We start from the raw sequence: 18,057 nt of genomic DNA, 5'->3' as shown, positions 1-18,057 counted from the left end.
GAAGCAATGTTCTACGGTACCAATGCCTTATTGGGTACAAACATTTCTCAATAGGATTTGTTTTAAAAGACTATTTGGGTTGGCAAATGACTCAGCAGGTATAGGTGCTCATCACCAACCCTGAGTTCAATTCCCAGAATCCAGATGGAGGAAAGAGAAAACTGACTTCTGAAAATTGTCCTCTGATTTCCACATGCTCATACCCACTCAATAAGCAAGCAAGTAAGTATTAAAACAAGAATAATTGAAACATAATTTTTGAAATATTACCAAGGATGTGTATGTGTCTTGGCTCACTTGCGGGGAGTAAGGCTTTACATATTAAAACCCTTGATGGAAAGTATCTCTCAAAATTGGTGTGATGCTCGAATGTCATGGTTCCCTAGAACCATGTCTAGTTTTAGTTTTAGTTCTGAGAGCTTACAGAGTCAATCTCAGACTCCTTGATAGCCCCACAAACACCTTCTTGGCTGGAGCTTACATTCTCAGTGGTCAGGCCTGTCCTTGAGAAGCCAAACATGGCAGAAATAGTGAGTGGATTGGGATTGGTCTGGAACACTCTTGGAGATATTAAAGTCAAATTAAGACTTGTGTTCCGAAAGCTGTAACTTTGAGCTTGCTTTTGTTTTAAAGAGAGGCAAAGAGAATTTCCTACTTCTCAGATGGGAAAAAATTTGAGAGGAGGTTTTAGTCCAAATGATTCAATGAAAGTTACAATTCTGTACATTTTCTTGTTTCGGTGAGTGGATATGAATGGGACTTCTGGCCAGGAAAAACATACATGCAAATGTCGTGGGGTCTGTGCTTTTAAGTGCAGTTTGTTATTTTTATAGTAGCCTAATACATTCTTTTAGCATAAACAGACTTCTCTTGTGCTGTCTGCAAAGCATTATTATTATTTTTTTTAAAGTAGAAAACACACATTTTGTAGCAAACGATCGGATGCCTGGCTATCTCGTTTTTTCACACGTATGATGGTTTCCCGTACAGCCATAGAATACGAAAATGAGTTTATTAAGTTTACTTAGAAATGATTTGAAGATAGCCCCGTGAGCTGCCTGAGCTCTGTCAACATTTTCTTGAAAGATACCTGAGATTATTCTATGTTTACTTTCTTAAGTATAGTATTTGTAAGTGAAAGTGCTCGGGAACATTTTATTACATTTTAAATGTAATTCCTGATCCCCAGGTGCTGTCCATATAAATCTGAACAAACCCAAGACATCGCTATCTATATTAGATCAACAAATCCTCCCAGTCCCCGGACTAGTGTTAGGAGCACGCAACAAAAGTGAAATTCCTGGGTAATAAAACTTCTCTGTCTTGACAAGGGTGATGTGAGGACATTTTCCTCTACGCTGCCTACACTTTTCAAAGCAGGTTACATTGCACAGGGTGAGTATGTCCTCCTGAAACTTCTATTTCAAAAGTGCCTGGCATGAAAATAATACACTATTCTACCAACTATTTTTAGTGGTCACTGTTTTTAAGGTCATCTTCATGGAAAATTTAAAACCATGAAATGCCGAAAATCTGATTTTTTTTTTTGCTTTGAAAAGGTGCTTTCCTTTTTAATTTTCTTTTTCCTTTTTGGTTTTTGTTCCTGTTTCTTAAATGGCAGTCTCAATGGGGATTGGCATGCTCATACACCAAGGTTCGTCTATGCCAAATAATTTCCCTAAGTGGACCACAAAATTGGGTGTCCTTATGTGGACTATTGCTATTGAGTTCTTAAATTATTGTATTTCACATTTCTTCTGGAAACCAAATGAATATAATATGTTCAGGATTATAAGACACAAATTTGTCTCTTCCCATTGCCCTCAAAGACACTGATGCCATATGCCTGGTTTGTGCTGGGAAAATCCCCCTACAACTGCATGCACACTTTAGCACCCCTGAAATGTCATGCTCTTGCCCCCCAATAATCATAGGTCTGTGTATGTATTCCCATGGAACATTGTTATTTATTGTGATGATGACATATTACTGTAGAAATTTGGATAAATTACATGAAATCACTCAGGGAAGAGAACATATAATTTGTAATTCTGCCTAGATAACGGTGGTTTACATTATGAGGTAGAGTAAGTTCTTGCCAACCCAGCTTGGCTAGCTGAAGTGTTGAGATGACACTGCTATGCAATAATTTAAAATTCCACAACCTATGTAAATATACAGGACTCAGTTCAATACTCTTAAAACAAGTAAAAAATGAGGAAGCTGTTTAAAGCCTCATCCTTCCTATATATATGTAATATATATAAAAAACATATGTATTGAAATATATATTTTATATATATATATCTTCATACAAAATGGGGAACATAGTGTAAAACACACAGAAAGAAGAGTGTGAGAGAGATAACACAATAGATTTCAAGAAATTCAAATGTGAGTAATGTATCCCTAACAAAATTTATAGAACCTGTTGCCTTTAGGAGATAATAGATACACATATATACTTGGACATATACACATGCACACACACACACAAACATACACAATTCACTGAGAGAATGAAGAAGGCAAATTGATAGTCCAGTTACCTACCAACAATCATAAGCTTCAGCAATGTAGATCTCTCAGTGAAATAGATTATTTTTTATGCTTTAAATGTAGTGCACTGATATTTTTGGTTAAGTTCCTTACTTTCCAGGAGTGTTTAGTATAATTACAGTTTTGTCATTCATTAGTATTGAGAATTCATCTACTATACCAATGAAGACTGCGTCCTAGTAGTCTTTCAGAAATTTGGATTTACATATTCATATTTGTGTGTGTGTGTGTGTGTGTGTGTGTGTGTGTGTGTGTGTATGTATGTGAGTGTATACAGGCATATATGAGTTGGTTTGTGTGCCTGTGTGTATGCATATAAGAGGACATTGGTTATTTGCTCTGTCATTCTCTGTGTTATTCTTAAACTGGGAGGATTGAGATAGAGGATCCTGGAATCCACAGGCTAGCCAGCCTATTCTATAGGATAAAGACTTTGCCTCAGAAAATTCCAGGTCCTCCCCGACTATCAGTCCTTGAAGGGAGAAGTGAGGATTAAGAAGTAATAGATATGAAACATAGAGACATAGATGTAAAATAAAAAGACAGAGACACTGAATAGCATCGGGAGGGCTCTGAGTCAATATCACAGTTGCCTCGAGTTTATTCCTCATGGGATTTTTATACACCAGCAAAGGGAGAGGCAAAAAACCTCCCTCTCTCAAGGACACTATGGTTCAAGGTACAAAGTACAGACAAATGTAAACACTTCCTTAAATCTCAAAACATCTCATAGCCATGAATTACGGCAAAACATCCTATAATTAGGCCTTGAAATATAAGACACCTGGTAACCATGCCTTTGGCCAAAACATCCTATTATGCAGCCTTTCAGGGCAAAACAAGCTCAGACTCTCTGAACTTGAGTCAAGATGGAATAAGGCCAAATTATGGAGTCTTTGTGGGACCCCACAAAAAGCAAGGATCAAGGCTTCTGAGAAACATCAGAGTTCAATCTCTGGCCTCTATATGTGTGTTCACAACTCTGAACCATAACCTGCCATACAGACACAAAATGTCCATAAATCAAACTCAGTAGTATATGGGAAGGATAATGAAAGGTATCCAATCAGGTTTTATCCTAGAAAGGTGAATCTGATTTCATCCTCCAGAGTCAATCATTGTGATTTCAACACAGCTGTATAAGAAAAGGTAGCAAAATCACCATTCATATTGAACAGAGATGCACTTCTCATGACTGGCTACTCATTCAGGGGGAAAAATAAAACACTCTCAGTAATTTGGAATAGAAAAAAAATATTAAAAAGATAAAATGCATATAAAAATTAACAAAATGTTGGTTGAAATGCTCAAATATTGAGAACAACAGAAACATCTCTTAGTATCTGAAGTATTTTTTTCCCTAGAGGTTGTAGTTATTATTATCACAAGGCAAGTGAAAGGATAAAGGTCAGAGAGGCAGCGGCAAAGCCTTCTGCATTAGTGGCCACTTGCATCCAAGTGGATCTCTAGAATATATATGAAAATCTGAAAAAAAGAGCTATCTCAGCAACAACAGAAGAAAAAAAACCACATGTACATTTCAACTGTATTTCAATTTTATAGAAAAAGAAAATATCTGCAAGTGATAAGAACATTGTATTTTCCGTAAACAGCCAATAGTTGCGGATAAATTCAACACCCTTTCTGAAATCCGTGGACTGACTGCTGATGAGAGAAGCGGAAGTGAGTGCTCCTAAGGAATCTATCCTGGCCATGGATTGGAAGACTTGATATTGTTAAGAGGCCAATTATCCCCCCGTAAACTGATCCATAATGTCAGCACAATGCCATTAAAAACCAAAGAACCAGGATCCGTAGAAATTGACAAGCTGATTGTGGAACGTACATACACACGCAAAGGCAGGGGGTAGCCAATGTTTGTCAGAAGATAATGTGGGATGATTGTTGTACCCGATTCAAAGAGTTCTAAAGCCACAGCAATCAAAAGGTTTGATTTCCCTTGGACTACACATGAAGATAACCTAAACCCCATGGAATATGTACACACAGGTACAGATATAGGCAGGTTGTGGGCTTTTGATTGATTTCAGTGAGGCAAGGGGATTTTTTTTAGGTACTATTTTTAGAGCAATTGATGAATAATCTGAGAAACAAGTTTGATTTGTCTGTTGAACCATACACAAAAATCAACTTCACGTAGTCCTTCAGTGAACCCACAAGTTCAACGCAACTAAAAGAAAATGTTGACTTCCCAGTGTGAATAGGGGAAGTCTTACAAGGTCTCTCCCCTAGATGAAGAGCTATAGTCAATTAATATCTGCAAAGAGAGGGTGAATCTGTCTTCTCCAGGGATGAACCCTCTGTTATCCAGTCCAAAGTGGTCATCCCTAAACATTTACATATATGAACAACACTAAATGGACTCAGCAGGCTACCTTTATCAATATATAATATATTAATATATATCATGTATAATATGCATCATTGTGAAATGTGTATTATTTATAAGTTTATATATATATATATATATATATATATATATATATATATTACTTAACAAAAATCACTGAAGAGCTCCTGAAGTTGAGAGGGAGTGTGGGGACATGTGACAAGTTAGAGCAGGGAAATAGAGTGGTAGAAATGATAGAAATATAGCACTCACATATGACATTCTCAAAAAAATGATACATATAAAAAAGTAAAATATGCTCACAACATTGTAAAAGATTTTTTCAAAAGGCTTAGTAATTGCTAAACAAAAAAATCAATGAATATGTAAATTCTTAAAATTAATTATCTCTGCTCCTCTAATGACAATATATTCAAGAAACACCTGCCTTGCTGTCCCTGTCAAAATAAACGTGTTACGAATCAATAAAAAAGAAAAAGATCTCAATTGACATGGACAAAGGATGCACTGGATGTTCAACCAAGAACTTCTGAAACTAGGAAGACACTTAGCAAACATAAACTTAAACATAGTGAGATATCACTGGAGTGAATCAAAGCAAAATCAGATTGCATACATACAAAAATATAGAACACATCGAACTCATAGAACACACAATGGTGGTAGACCTGCCAAATGATACAGTCATGGAGAAATATTAGACAGCTTAGAATGACCATAAGCATTGAGCAACCCTACAACCCATCCACTCTAATCCATATGCCCAGAGGAAGACTTGCAAGTGTTCACGTCATTTCTTTTTGTAGACCACAGCTGGAGAAAACCCAGTCATCCATCAAAGCAAGAGTAAGTATTCGATTTATGGCATATTCATACAGTCAATACCAAGAAATGGAAAGGAATCGAGCAACAAAGATGACACCCCCAAACAGTATATCATGCTTAACAAACTTAAAGTAAAAATGATAGACCATTTGAAACCAGTGTTGATCAATCTCCACTGTCATTTTAAGTAGCTGAGAAATACATAGGTGATTAGTGACATGTTTCCATGCTGACGTTTCCAGAGATGATTAGATCATGAGAGCTCTGATCTAATGGATATATTAATTGCTTTAATTAATAACAGGATGACATTATCAATAGGCATATGCATCTTTGGATCACATGTTTTCCTGGCTCTTTTCTCTTTCTCTCTGCCTGTCCATTCTGACATGAGCTGCTCTGCTACACTATACCCCTCAAAATGATGAATGGCACTTCTTTCACTGAGATCCCAATAAATTCTCACCCTTTTTAATCAGTTCTCACCAGTAGTTTGTTTACTACTATGCGTGTGAAATCAATACCATGCTATTTATATTGACTTGTGGAAGAGGCCATACTAAACTTTAGTGATAGAAGTATGAACAATGGAGTTGTTGTCCATGGAGTTTGAGAGTTGAGAAGAATCTGGAACATTGCTGGGTGATAGTTATGCTCCTTATGGTAGTTTGCATAGTTGTTACTAGGGTAGATACAAATGAACTAAATCTTTGAACTGAACATGTAAGTAAGTTCTGTGCATTCTATTGAATGCAGACATGATCTCAGTTAAAAGTACAATTATTTTTAGCATTGGTAAATTCTTTTATTTTTATTTATGTGTAAATATATATATATAGATGTGATGTGATGTGATGTGATGTGATGTGTGTGTGTGTGTGTGTGTGTGTGTGTGTGTGTGTGTATTCGTGTATGTGTGTGCATATGTATGTTCACAAAGCTCAGAAGAGGACTTGGATAACCTGGAACTGGACTTACATGTAATTGTGATTTGTCCAACGTGGGCACTGGGAACTGAACTTGGGTCCTCTGCAATAATAGCAAGTGCTTTCAATCATTGAGCCACTTCTTCAGCCTGGGGATGTTAATCCTTTTGAAAAAATCTTTGATTGAATAAACTATCTTTTCATATCACCTACCAGCATGTTTGCCAAAACAATTCTTTTTGCTGTGACTTAAGTCCATATAGAAAGCATGAGTAAGGGGACAACATAGAAAGTGTGACATTAAATGAAGTAAGAGCAGAAAAAAACAAAGTATAATCTAAACTTTTGAGTAAAGAGAGAGCAGCAAAATTGGATGGTAAAAATCAATATTTACCTCTAAATACAACTGAATAATGTATGCAAAGATATATATGTATGGATACATATGCACACAAACATGCATGTATATAGAATTATAGAAACAAAATGTAGTGATGTGAATTAGAGTCACCCAGTGGTTTATTAGTGACGTTGACTTGAGATTTTTGAATTCTGCTGTGATGAAATCAAGCTTTGTGAGTACTTAGGAGGTACTCGATGCCAGAGCATCTCCCTGTGGAAGATCCAGCAATTGGGAACTTATTAAAGATATTTTTAGGCATCATTAAGAATTGCCGGGCGGTGGTGGCACACGCCTTTAATACCAGCACTAGGAAGGCAGAGGCAGGCGGATCTCTGTGAGTTTGAGGCCAGCCTGGGCTACCAAGTGAGTTCCAGGAAAGGCACAAAGCTACATAGAGAAACCCGGTCTCGAAAAAACCAAAAAAAAAAAAAAAAAAAAAAAAGAATTGGGGACTGGGGCTGGAGAGATGGCTGACACGTTAAGGATACATGCTGCTCTTGTAGAGGACCTGAGTTCCCAGCACTCTATTCAGGTGACTCACAACTGTCTGTAACTCCAGTTCCAAGGGACCTATGTCCTTCTCTATCATCTGATAGAGGATCTGCATTCATGTTCACATACCCACACACATACACATGATTGAAAATAATAAATCTTAAAAAGTTAATTTTGGCCAAAATATAAAATGAAACACATAACTATAGGTATAAATTTGAATGTAGCTCTTTATACATATGCATGCATGTATAATTGTGTCAGAATCTATGTTATTTCCATATACATATAGATCTATACATATGGAGGATAATGTGAGTCTTTATTTGGTTAGAGATAGATTATCTACCATAGATATTTATTAAATAAAATTATTTAGCATTTTAATTTTATTCTCTTAATAGGCTTCTAATATCAATAATGTATTGATAATGAGGTAATATGATATAATCACAGATAAGAAAACAGAGTATAAAGTAGCTGTACAAAAGTTGAAAATGCCATTTTCTTCCATTAGCTCTGTCATTTACTACACACTGAAAATGGCTAGCACACTGTGGGCCTGGGTATTTATTCGAGGCTGATGCCAGCCTCTCCTTGGTAGCTCCAGTTTTCCTTAGCTAGTCCATCCACAGGCCACAGAGCCAGTCCCGAACCTGGGTGAAAGGATGGTTGTTGGGGTTGATCTCAGGACCTCACTGAGGCCTAAGGTTGCAAGAAAAATCCTCCTGTGTCCTAAAATCAGAATGATATTGGTGGTCAAATTTCAGAGAAATTTTTCCTGTGCAAACCTCAAAGTCTCCCAGTGACCACGCAGCCAGAGGAAGGTACTGGAAATGGGGTTCAAATGAAGGCTGATAGATAGAAATTCAAGCACACAGTACCTATTATTTCTAAATGTAAATTGTATAAAATTTCAGCGGTATGGCCTTTCTCTCATGGCCTGCTCAGGGGATTCTCTTGTACAGGTCATAAAAACATTTTAAGGGCTTTCGGTCATGGGTCATCTGCAACCTCTATCCCTTAATGGGGAGGGGAATTATTAATGACTCAGCCCAGACTAATTGTCCCTCAGGCCTCAGGATTAGTTCTACCATGACCATCTGGAGCAGCCACCCTAACACTCCCCCCGGGGACTTCTTGCTTCAGAGACCCCATTGGCTGCAGCCCTCGCCTTGGCCTTGGTCTTCAGTGGCCTCCTCTCTTCACTCCGGCTGCCATGAATCACACCGGCTGTGACTAGGATCAGCCTCCTTCAGGAGGACAGGACTAAAGCATCCATGTTTGGGGAAGAGTGGGCTGGAGAAGCCTTGAAGACCTTATGCTTTAGAATGTCTTCATCTAGCCTATGTTGTTTCCCCAATTACAGAAGACTTTTGGATGCTAGTGTGGCCATGAATTTGGCAGGGCACTGAGAAGTAGATGCTGAGACATCATTTGCTCACATTTAAGAGTGTGGAGCTGTGTTCTCAGGCTCACTCTGTTAGAGTCCCCAGGAGCCAACAGGGTGCAGCCCCTGAACTGTGTTTCCTCCTCTCCACCTCAGCACTACTACTGTTATATGCCTGCAGTTTGTGATTTTAGCACGAGGCCAATATTATCGATAAATAGAGGTGATTCACATAAACTGTCTTTTACTCTGATTCATATCAGAGAAAGGTGAGGAAAAGCATAATTTCTCAACAAATGACTGTAGTACGGATCAGGTTTGTGAGAAAGGAGCGATGGATGGAAGTCTGCCTTTCTCAGTCAGCAAGCAGGAGGTTTGCGTACAGCCTCACTGTGTGAGGTAAAATTAAACCAGTGGAGATGCCACTGCAGACCTTAGGGGAGGAGCTGTCCTGGCCGCTTTTCTAATATGAGTTAATGACGCCGTATTTCAAAGATCAGTGAGAGTCTCAAATTGGTAAATTAGGAGAAATGGAAGAGTTTGGTGGGGGAGATGATCCTTACGCAGACAACATGGGACATTCCCTGTGTGGTAGTGAAGGGGAAACTGAGTTACTAAGTGGGCAGCTGTGTGCAGTCTACCACTTAAGACATGGTAAGCACTTAATACATGAATTATATGGTTCAGGATTTTGTTTTAGCAAAAATAAATCTGTCACAGCTGGGAACTTGGTTTCTTAGGAAAAGGGGTGTGTGTGTGTGTGTGTGTGTGTGTGTGTGTGTGTGTGTGTGTGTGTTTAGCACCCTGGCACTAATAGAGAGGAGACAGGTTGGGCAGGAGTTGTTTTTTTTGGGGGGGAATGTAGAGATCAAAGACATTTGTGTGATGTATGCAGCCCAGCCTGCATTTAGTGACAAGTGGGCAATGTAATTTTTTGTCTATTTCCATTTTTGTATGCCCACTGATTAATTAATGATGTATCGTTAAGAAAGAATCTTATTGTTTAAAGAAACTGATTTAAGAAAAAGAAGAAAGAGAAGCTCATCTCTTTAGGATGAGAGGCAGGGGCAAACCTGCCTGTAATGTGGATTTATTAGCAGTCTTTTGCTGATTTCCAGTAAAATACTCTTCATGTAACCTTGACTTTATTAAGGAGTCCTTAAGGTGCATTTGGAAGATAGATAATGAGTTTGGGGAATAGCCTTATCTACATCAAGCTAATCTTTAACAGCTTGGAAAGGAGTCTGCATAAAGTTTCCCAATTTGAGTGACAGACACATGTTAAAGATGAAACTGTTCAGAACGTCCTTTTACTGTGAAGTCTTTACGGCGCAGGGTAACATTTTTATAAGCATGCTTCACGGAGCAGAGAGAACATAAAACAAATAAGAAACATAGAAAACCATAGAGCGTTAATACTATTCTTGAGGGTCAAATGAATTGCGAGTTGAGAGAAGAAAGAATTCTACTGTCCGAAGCCTCTGAGTGGCACTTTGTATCTGGCTTAATGAAAGCGAGTCAGACGTACCCAGGGGGAAAGAGTGTTTCATTCACGTTGGCTGTCTCCTTTAAAAGGAGGGACAATCTGAAGGGGGGGATTTTGAGTGGCATGTCATTGTCGAGACTGCACATGCCACATTGTCAGGGCTTCTATGGAGAGAAATGGCCAGGAACCTTTCTGACCCTTCGCAAGTGCGGGGCTCTGTGTGTCTGTGTGGGTGTGCGACAGAAGGCTGGAAGCCAAAAGAAAGAGGGGATGAAAAGGAAATTAATTGAGAAGTATCTTTCTAACGAGACAGCTCATATACCCATGTGCAGATTCCCAAGTTCAGATCTCTCAGTTAGTGGAGACACAAGCGCCCTTCTTTAGCATAAGACTGGACATGCGCAGAGAGGCTAATTTCCCCCAGCTTCCATGCCAGTGACATCACTTTCTCAAGCTGAGCTGCTTCTGAGGTGAAAGCCTTAAACACATACATTTGTTAGTCTTTTTGTTCTAAGAACCTTGTTTTACTGTGGTTTTTGTTTGTTTTTACTTGATTTTTTACTTGTTTATTGATTGGTTTATTTTCTTTTTCTTCTTCTCATTGAACTCAGACCACTTTTTTCTTCTCCAGAGTTCACAAAAACAAACAAACAAACACAACAAACTGGACTCACCTAAATAAAATATCATCAGCCTAGAGGGTAAGGCTGATTTTCAAACTATGGAATTTGCACTGATTTCTTTATTTGGAGAAATCACTTTTCCTGCAATGAGGCCTTCCTGAAATATACCCAGTTAACTCCGCCCCCCTTGGACATTTATACGATTCTTTCTACCTCTGGAATAAAACTATTGTTTTTTTAAGTCTGAATAAGGACAGAATAGACACTGGCAAGCAGTGGAAGATACCATCCCAGATCTGGCGGCAGTGGAGAAGATGGCCAGTGGCTGTGCAGAAAGCGAGAAGCCACTCACTCCTGGGAAATTTCCATGATGAGTGAGAAAGCAGGGATTTAGGATTTGAAGGAGCTTTTCTCCCCCACTTTAAGAAGCAAGTGATAATTCATCTGCAAACACACCTTTCTTTGCTGTTGTCAATAGAAAAGCTGTTTTGCTAATGGCTATCTCTCGGCAAGTCCTTGACCTGCTTGTAAACACATTTCTGCAGGAAAACCCTGGGCCACGGCCTCAGGACTTTGCGTCAACAACAAGAGATAAAGTGACCACAACTTAACCTGTTCTGGCCTGGAGTGCCCTCTGCTGCCCCTTGGCCAAACGAGGCCCTAATCTCTCCGCTAAGGGAACACATGGCTCGGAGGGCTGGCCACGACCCCACCTGACCCCTGCTGCTGTCGGATTCTTTATTTTTTTTTTTTAAAAAAAGTTTATCTAGTCTTGCCAGAGAGGCATTTCCAACTCGATGTTCATTAACAGAGACAGGAAGGAATGGCTCTTTGGGCCGATACAATACAGATCTATACGTCTATGATTCTAAGGGAAATGGTCTAAAAGTGGATACAAAAGAGGATGAAATTTCTTGAACTGCTTGTAGAAATTCCATTTACTTCCACTCTTGGAGTCATTTGTACTGAAATGGAGAGAGCTTTTAAAAGCACAAAACACTAAAGTCACCACAGGTATTTCAGATGAGTTGATTTATGCTCAGTTTTAGTGAAATGAAGATATCTTTAAAAAAAATAAGGTGTAAAATTCACTAAGGGTGAATTTGAGATAAGTTTATTTATGTTCAGTTACATTCTGTTCCTCAATTTACCTGCCTCTGTATCGACTCTTAGGAAATCTATGTCCTTGTCCTTCAAAGTTTTAACTTATATCTCTCATTTCATCTTTCCCTCCCCCCTCCCTCCTTCCCTCCCTCCTTCCCTTCCTGTTGTCTTTTTTTTTAATTAAGACCCTTCCTGTTTTCTATTCTTCCCTCCTTTCTTCTCTTCTTCCCTCTCTCCTCTTTAAAGTTAACTTTGTAAAGTAATTCATCCTGTGTTGATTCTGGAGGTTTGGTTTCTGCTTGGGAGGTCCTCTGGAATTTTCTATGGTCAGACCAGAAATACAGACTCTTCAAATGCCAGATTTCCACACTTGTAGCTCGGACATCCTGCCTGATAATCTACATCTAACTTCTGTGGGGCGAGCACGAATGGAAGTGACTTAAAGTGAGTTCTCAGTGGCCTTAGCACAGAAAATCCCACAAAGCAACACTACGCCCCTCCCTGGTGATCTACACTCGCCATGAAAGAAGTCACAACCACTGCTTTGAAAGAACTGGGAGTTGTTCTTCCTGGCCAATTCCTTTCTCCTGTAATGCTCTCTGAAAGTACTCATCAGCTTCATCTCAATAACCTGCTTGTTTTTTACCTCCTAATCAGATGTCCTATATAGTATGCTTAATTTCTTTATTTTACACAAATGTAGGCACATTTATTCTTTTGAACCTGTCTTCTTTTAATTTTTTGTTTGTTTGTTTTGTTTTGTTTTTCAAGACAGGGTTTCTCTGTGTAGCTGTGGCTGCCCTGGAACTCACTCTGTAGACCAGGCTAGCCTCAAACTCACAGAGATTCACCTGCCTCTGCCAATAGCGTGCTGGGATTAAAGGTTTGCACCACCACCACCTGGCATGTCTTTTGATCTTTGTGTATGTGTGGTTCCAGCTTGCTCACTTTAACTACTGAGTAGCATTCCACAGCACATTGATCTCTTTCACTCTGGTCTACTTTTAAATAGTTATCAGCTGAGGTTTCTATATCTGAAGAGATATCCAGGCAATATTTATGTAGATTATTGTTGGTTAAGATATATATGATTTCACTGTAATGATGTCTTTATTTCTAAACCTTTTAATGATGCCTTTTGTTAAGTTTCTGCTCAAGAGTAAGCACAGGAATCCTCAAGTTAGTGTCAGGTTTTGTAACTAAGGTTTTGAGCTCTTTATGAATTTTTAATCTTACATTTCACATTTGTGCATTTTTATTTGGAATAAAAACACTTATAACACTCCTTTTTGTCAGGGGAAAGGAAAAATATTAATTAGTTAATTAATAAATTAATAGCTAACAGTTGCCACTACTTCTTTTTTTATTTGCTTCTTTTTGTTTTGTTTAGTTGTTTGTTTCAAGACAGGTCTACTCACTCTGTAGACCAGGCTGGCCTTGAACTCACAGAGATCCTCCTGCTTTGCCTCCCAAGTGCTGGGATTAAATCCATACACCACCATGGCTGGCTTCTGCTATACTTCTAAGGGACAGTTTTTACTAAACATATTCTGATGGGCAGGTAATTTTTTCTTAGCATTTCAAAAATGTATTCTGTTATGTTTCTATTGAGAAATAAAGTATGTCTTAATTTTGTTTATTCAAAGACATCTTTTTTTTCTTCGCTCTGGATTTATTATTTTTAAATATTTTTTAATTTCTTCAGTGCACAGTTTTTAAAAAATCTGTTATCCAGATATTTTAGATTGTCTTTAGCAAAAAACAAAAACAAAAAATGAAGGACGAGGGTTCTGGAGAGTTGTCTCAATAGTTAAAATTAAACGCTGTGCTTGCAGAGAACTTGAGTTTGGTTCCCAGCACCCTTGGCAGGCAGTGCACAACTACCCATAACTACAGCTTCCAGGAATTCAACATCCTCTTCTGGCTTTTGTGGGCTCCTGTCTCATGTACAAACCATCACATATAAACACACACACACACACACACACACACACACACACACACACACACACACACACACAGAGTTTTAAAAAGTTGGGAACAACTTCCTTGGTGGAGTGAACCAGTGAACCTGGGCAGTGCTAGTCATCTAACATAAATACCCAGTGGTTGGGCAATAATTCCATTGTCTTCAGTTCTTCCTCTTCAAAAGAAAAACCTAACTTCATGATCCTATTCAGATTTGGGCTTATTTGAGCTCTCCACATTTTAGAGATTGTTAATTGACTGATCTAATAATTTTTGAGTGTACGTACCTAGTTGAATATTAATTGCTCTCAGCTTTGTGTGTGTTGACACATAAAGTGCTGTGATTCCTTGGAGATCTGTGACTATTAGTGATTTTTTAAAACAGCTCCCTTATTACTGCTTCCACTCACACAGACACTTTCAAAAGGACTACCCCTTTTACAAAGTTTATTTGGATCACATGGACTCACTTTTGAGCAGTCTGAAGGATGGCACTTGTCATTTTCTATGTGTGTTGCAGACTGATGTCCTGTTGTGATGATCACACTCCAGGAACACTTATTTGACCCTAAACTCATAGACTGTAGATGGATATTATAAGAATTACTGTTTACTGAATATCTGGGGAATGAAATGTAGGAGCTCCATCTACATTTACATTTAGGGAACTGTGTGGTGATATATTGTGTACCCTAATAAAATTTGCCTGAAGATCAGAGAACAGAACAAGCCACTAGATTCAACATAGATTGCCAGGCAGTGGTGGCACACACCTTTAATCCTAGCACTCAGGAGGCAGATATCCATCTGGATCTCTGTGAGTTCAAAGTCAAGCTGGACTACATGAAATTGTCTCAGTCTAGGAAACAAACAGAGCCAGGCAGTGATGGCACACACCTTTAATCCCAATACTTGGGAGTCACATGCCTTTAATCCCAGCACCTGAGATCTCACACCTTTAATCCCAGTATTTGGGAAGCACACACACCATTAATTACAGCACTAGGAAGTGATGGCTGGGTGGAGAAAGGTATATAAGGCATGAGGAGACAAAAACTAGAGCCTTTTCAGGTTGAGGAGTCCTAGAGGTAAGAGGTAGCTGTGGTTTGTTCCTTTGTCTCTCTGATCTTTCAGCATTTACCCCCACTATGTGGCTCTGGATTTTTTGTTTGTTTGTTTTGTTTTTTTTTGTTTTGTTTTTTTAAAACCATCTACCATTCACACAACAGAACTGTTTAGTTATAAGAAAGAAAGAGTGTGCGGATACAAAGGAGAAAGATAACTTATCAGATATGGCCATAAAACTCAAGCCAGACACTTTGTGTTCCTACTGCAGCTGGAGACTGGAAAAGTCACAAATGAAGGTAAGCTCGTGGCTTCTGTAGGTCCCTTTGAACATCAGTGGAATGTCCTTCCTGCTTCCTGTCCTCCCATCTTTTGGGTGGGGATAGAGTCTCAGCTTAAGCAAGCAAATGGTCAGTTAGAACAACTGGATCTCCACTCTGTAAGATTTCCCACTCCAGTCAGTTAACAGAAGCTTATTTAGCGCTCTCTCCTGGTTTCAACCAGTTGCCACCCATGCCTCAATAAATGCAATAGCCACCTGTAGAAGTTATCATGGCCATGGACAACATCACAGAAACAAAGTTCCTGAGAATAAGCCTGGAGTTGTACATTACCATTTTCTGTGTCAACAGTGTGAATGCTAACACATGGAAAAACCAGTGTTTGAAGAAATCAACTTTCTCCTGAACTTGTGTTCTAAGGCAGTGTTTACATCCTCCTCTGCAAAGATTCTTCTTTTTCTTTATCTGAGGTATCACTGGCCTATGTTTGACCTCTCTCTTTTTCTCCCCCTGGACCCTCTGCTCCAAGTCACCAACAGCCACATTCTCATCAGACAGCCTTGTCTCAGCAACATTATTTCAAGGCTAGCCTGGTGCCCACTGATGTCCCTCTTCACCTTTGTGGATTCTGGTAGAGAGATAACTTTATTTCTCACTTGACTCTTTCCTCTGATTCCTTCTGCCACATTCCAGGAATAGCTAGAGATGAGTTCTCCGCTGTCTTGAATGAGCCACATCAGGGAGAGGATCAAGAGAGTAGAAGCTATACAGGAACCTGGTCATCTTGACAGCGCCATGAGAAACAAGAAGTTACCTGGTTCATTAGTCCCTAGAATTCATATTAAAGAAAATTCATAGAATCTTAATAAGTAGAGCAGGAGAGGTCAGTTGAGCCTCTCCAGGATGAAGTGAGTACCACGGGGGCTTCAGTGACATTGATTGATGGGAGATATGGTCTTTCTGTGATGACAGAGCTCTGCTTCCCCAAGGTCCCAGACACAGGGCTCTTGCCCAAGGTTTTCAACATTCTTCTTCAGGATTATTCTCTACTGGGAACTTGGCGAGATCAGCATCATGAAGAATTGGCACTTGCGTTGAATCTTGCCATTCTTCCTGCAATGCCCACTGTTGACAACCTTCCTGGGCATTTTCTCTGCCCCAGTTATGGTCTTAAGTCGGGTATAAAGGGTTGCTCTTAAGTGGGTGTTCATAACTCAAGCACTTTGTGATGCGTGGAATCTGCATAGTGGGATATTTAGAGCATCTGTCTCAGACACATTAACACAATCTGGGCTTTTATTTTGGCTTATAAATCAATTCACAAATTAATTTTTATTTAGGAAGCAAATGAATAACTTAAAATATTATACTCAGTTATATTCTGCATATATTAGATTACGAAACCTATTGGGATCTTGTACGCTTTCCTAATTTTTATTATTGCCCGTCATTCTAAACAAATGAGATTTATATGGCGCTTATTGTTGTCTTGCATCATTTTTTATGGTAGTGCTTCTTCTCCCCTTTCCATGGCCTCAAAATGCTCATTAATAATGTCTATCAATGATTTCTGAATCTATTTCTCATTTCCCTGTCTTTAGTTTAGAGCTTGTGGTAAGTCAAAAAAAAATTTTAATCTCTTAGTTTGGTATTTTTTATCAGATTCCATAGTCAATTATGTATTTGATTTCCTTGAATTCTGGGTTTCTGGATTACTGGAAAAATTATTAAATTTAAAAATTTACCAATTTTTAAAAATTTATACAAAAAATGTATGTGATGGGTTTGGGGATTTAGCTTAGTGGTAGAGCACTTGCCTAGCAAGTGCAAGGCCCTGGGTTCAGTCCTCAGCTCCAAAAAAAAATGTGTGTGTCATTCTACAATATTTATATATATAAGTTGTATATCATATATAAATATACTTAAAGTTTATATATATGATGTGTGTACATGTACACATGTGTATATTCTTTTCTAAGCCAGGAGTTCTTGAGCTGATAACAAGATTTTTTTTGTTTTTCTTCATCCTGTCCTTTCTTAAAGACTTTCTTAAACTTCACGCAGGTCCAGACGCACAAATGATGCCATTCTTTACATTCTGTTGCTGCAAATATAGATCTGGGAGGCTTCTGATGAGGTGACTGTCAATTGCCTGCTTTTAGCTTAGAATGCTGGTATCCTCAGGGCCCTTGGACCTTCCGAGGAGCTGACAGTATTCCCCATCCCATTCCTCTGTACTTCTTTCTTCTTGAGCTCATGATGTGATTTCATCTCCTTGATTTTCACTCCTGATTCAGCTCCCCAAACCCTCAGATATGTGACATTTAAACCCCTATTTGCTCAAGTCTTCCTTCCTTAGCAGCCCTCTGGACTCAGCAGGCCGTGTGTACTGCCGTTGTGGTCATTGCTGAGTCTACTGCTATCTTTATCTGGATATTTGTAATATTAGCCATTCCATGCCTTCCTTGTGTTTCCCTATTACATAATTCCGTGGCTTCAAGTCTTTTAACAATGCTGCCTCCATGATGATTTGCATAACAAATTCTAAAATGTCTCTTACC

The sequence above is a fragment of the Peromyscus eremicus genome, chromosome 1, assembly GCF_949786415.1.
Source record: "Peromyscus eremicus chromosome 1, PerEre_H2_v1, whole genome shotgun sequence".
Classification (NCBI taxonomy): domain Eukaryota; kingdom Metazoa; phylum Chordata; class Mammalia; order Rodentia; family Cricetidae; genus Peromyscus; species Peromyscus eremicus.
Note: the sequence above shows the minus strand (reverse complement) of the source record.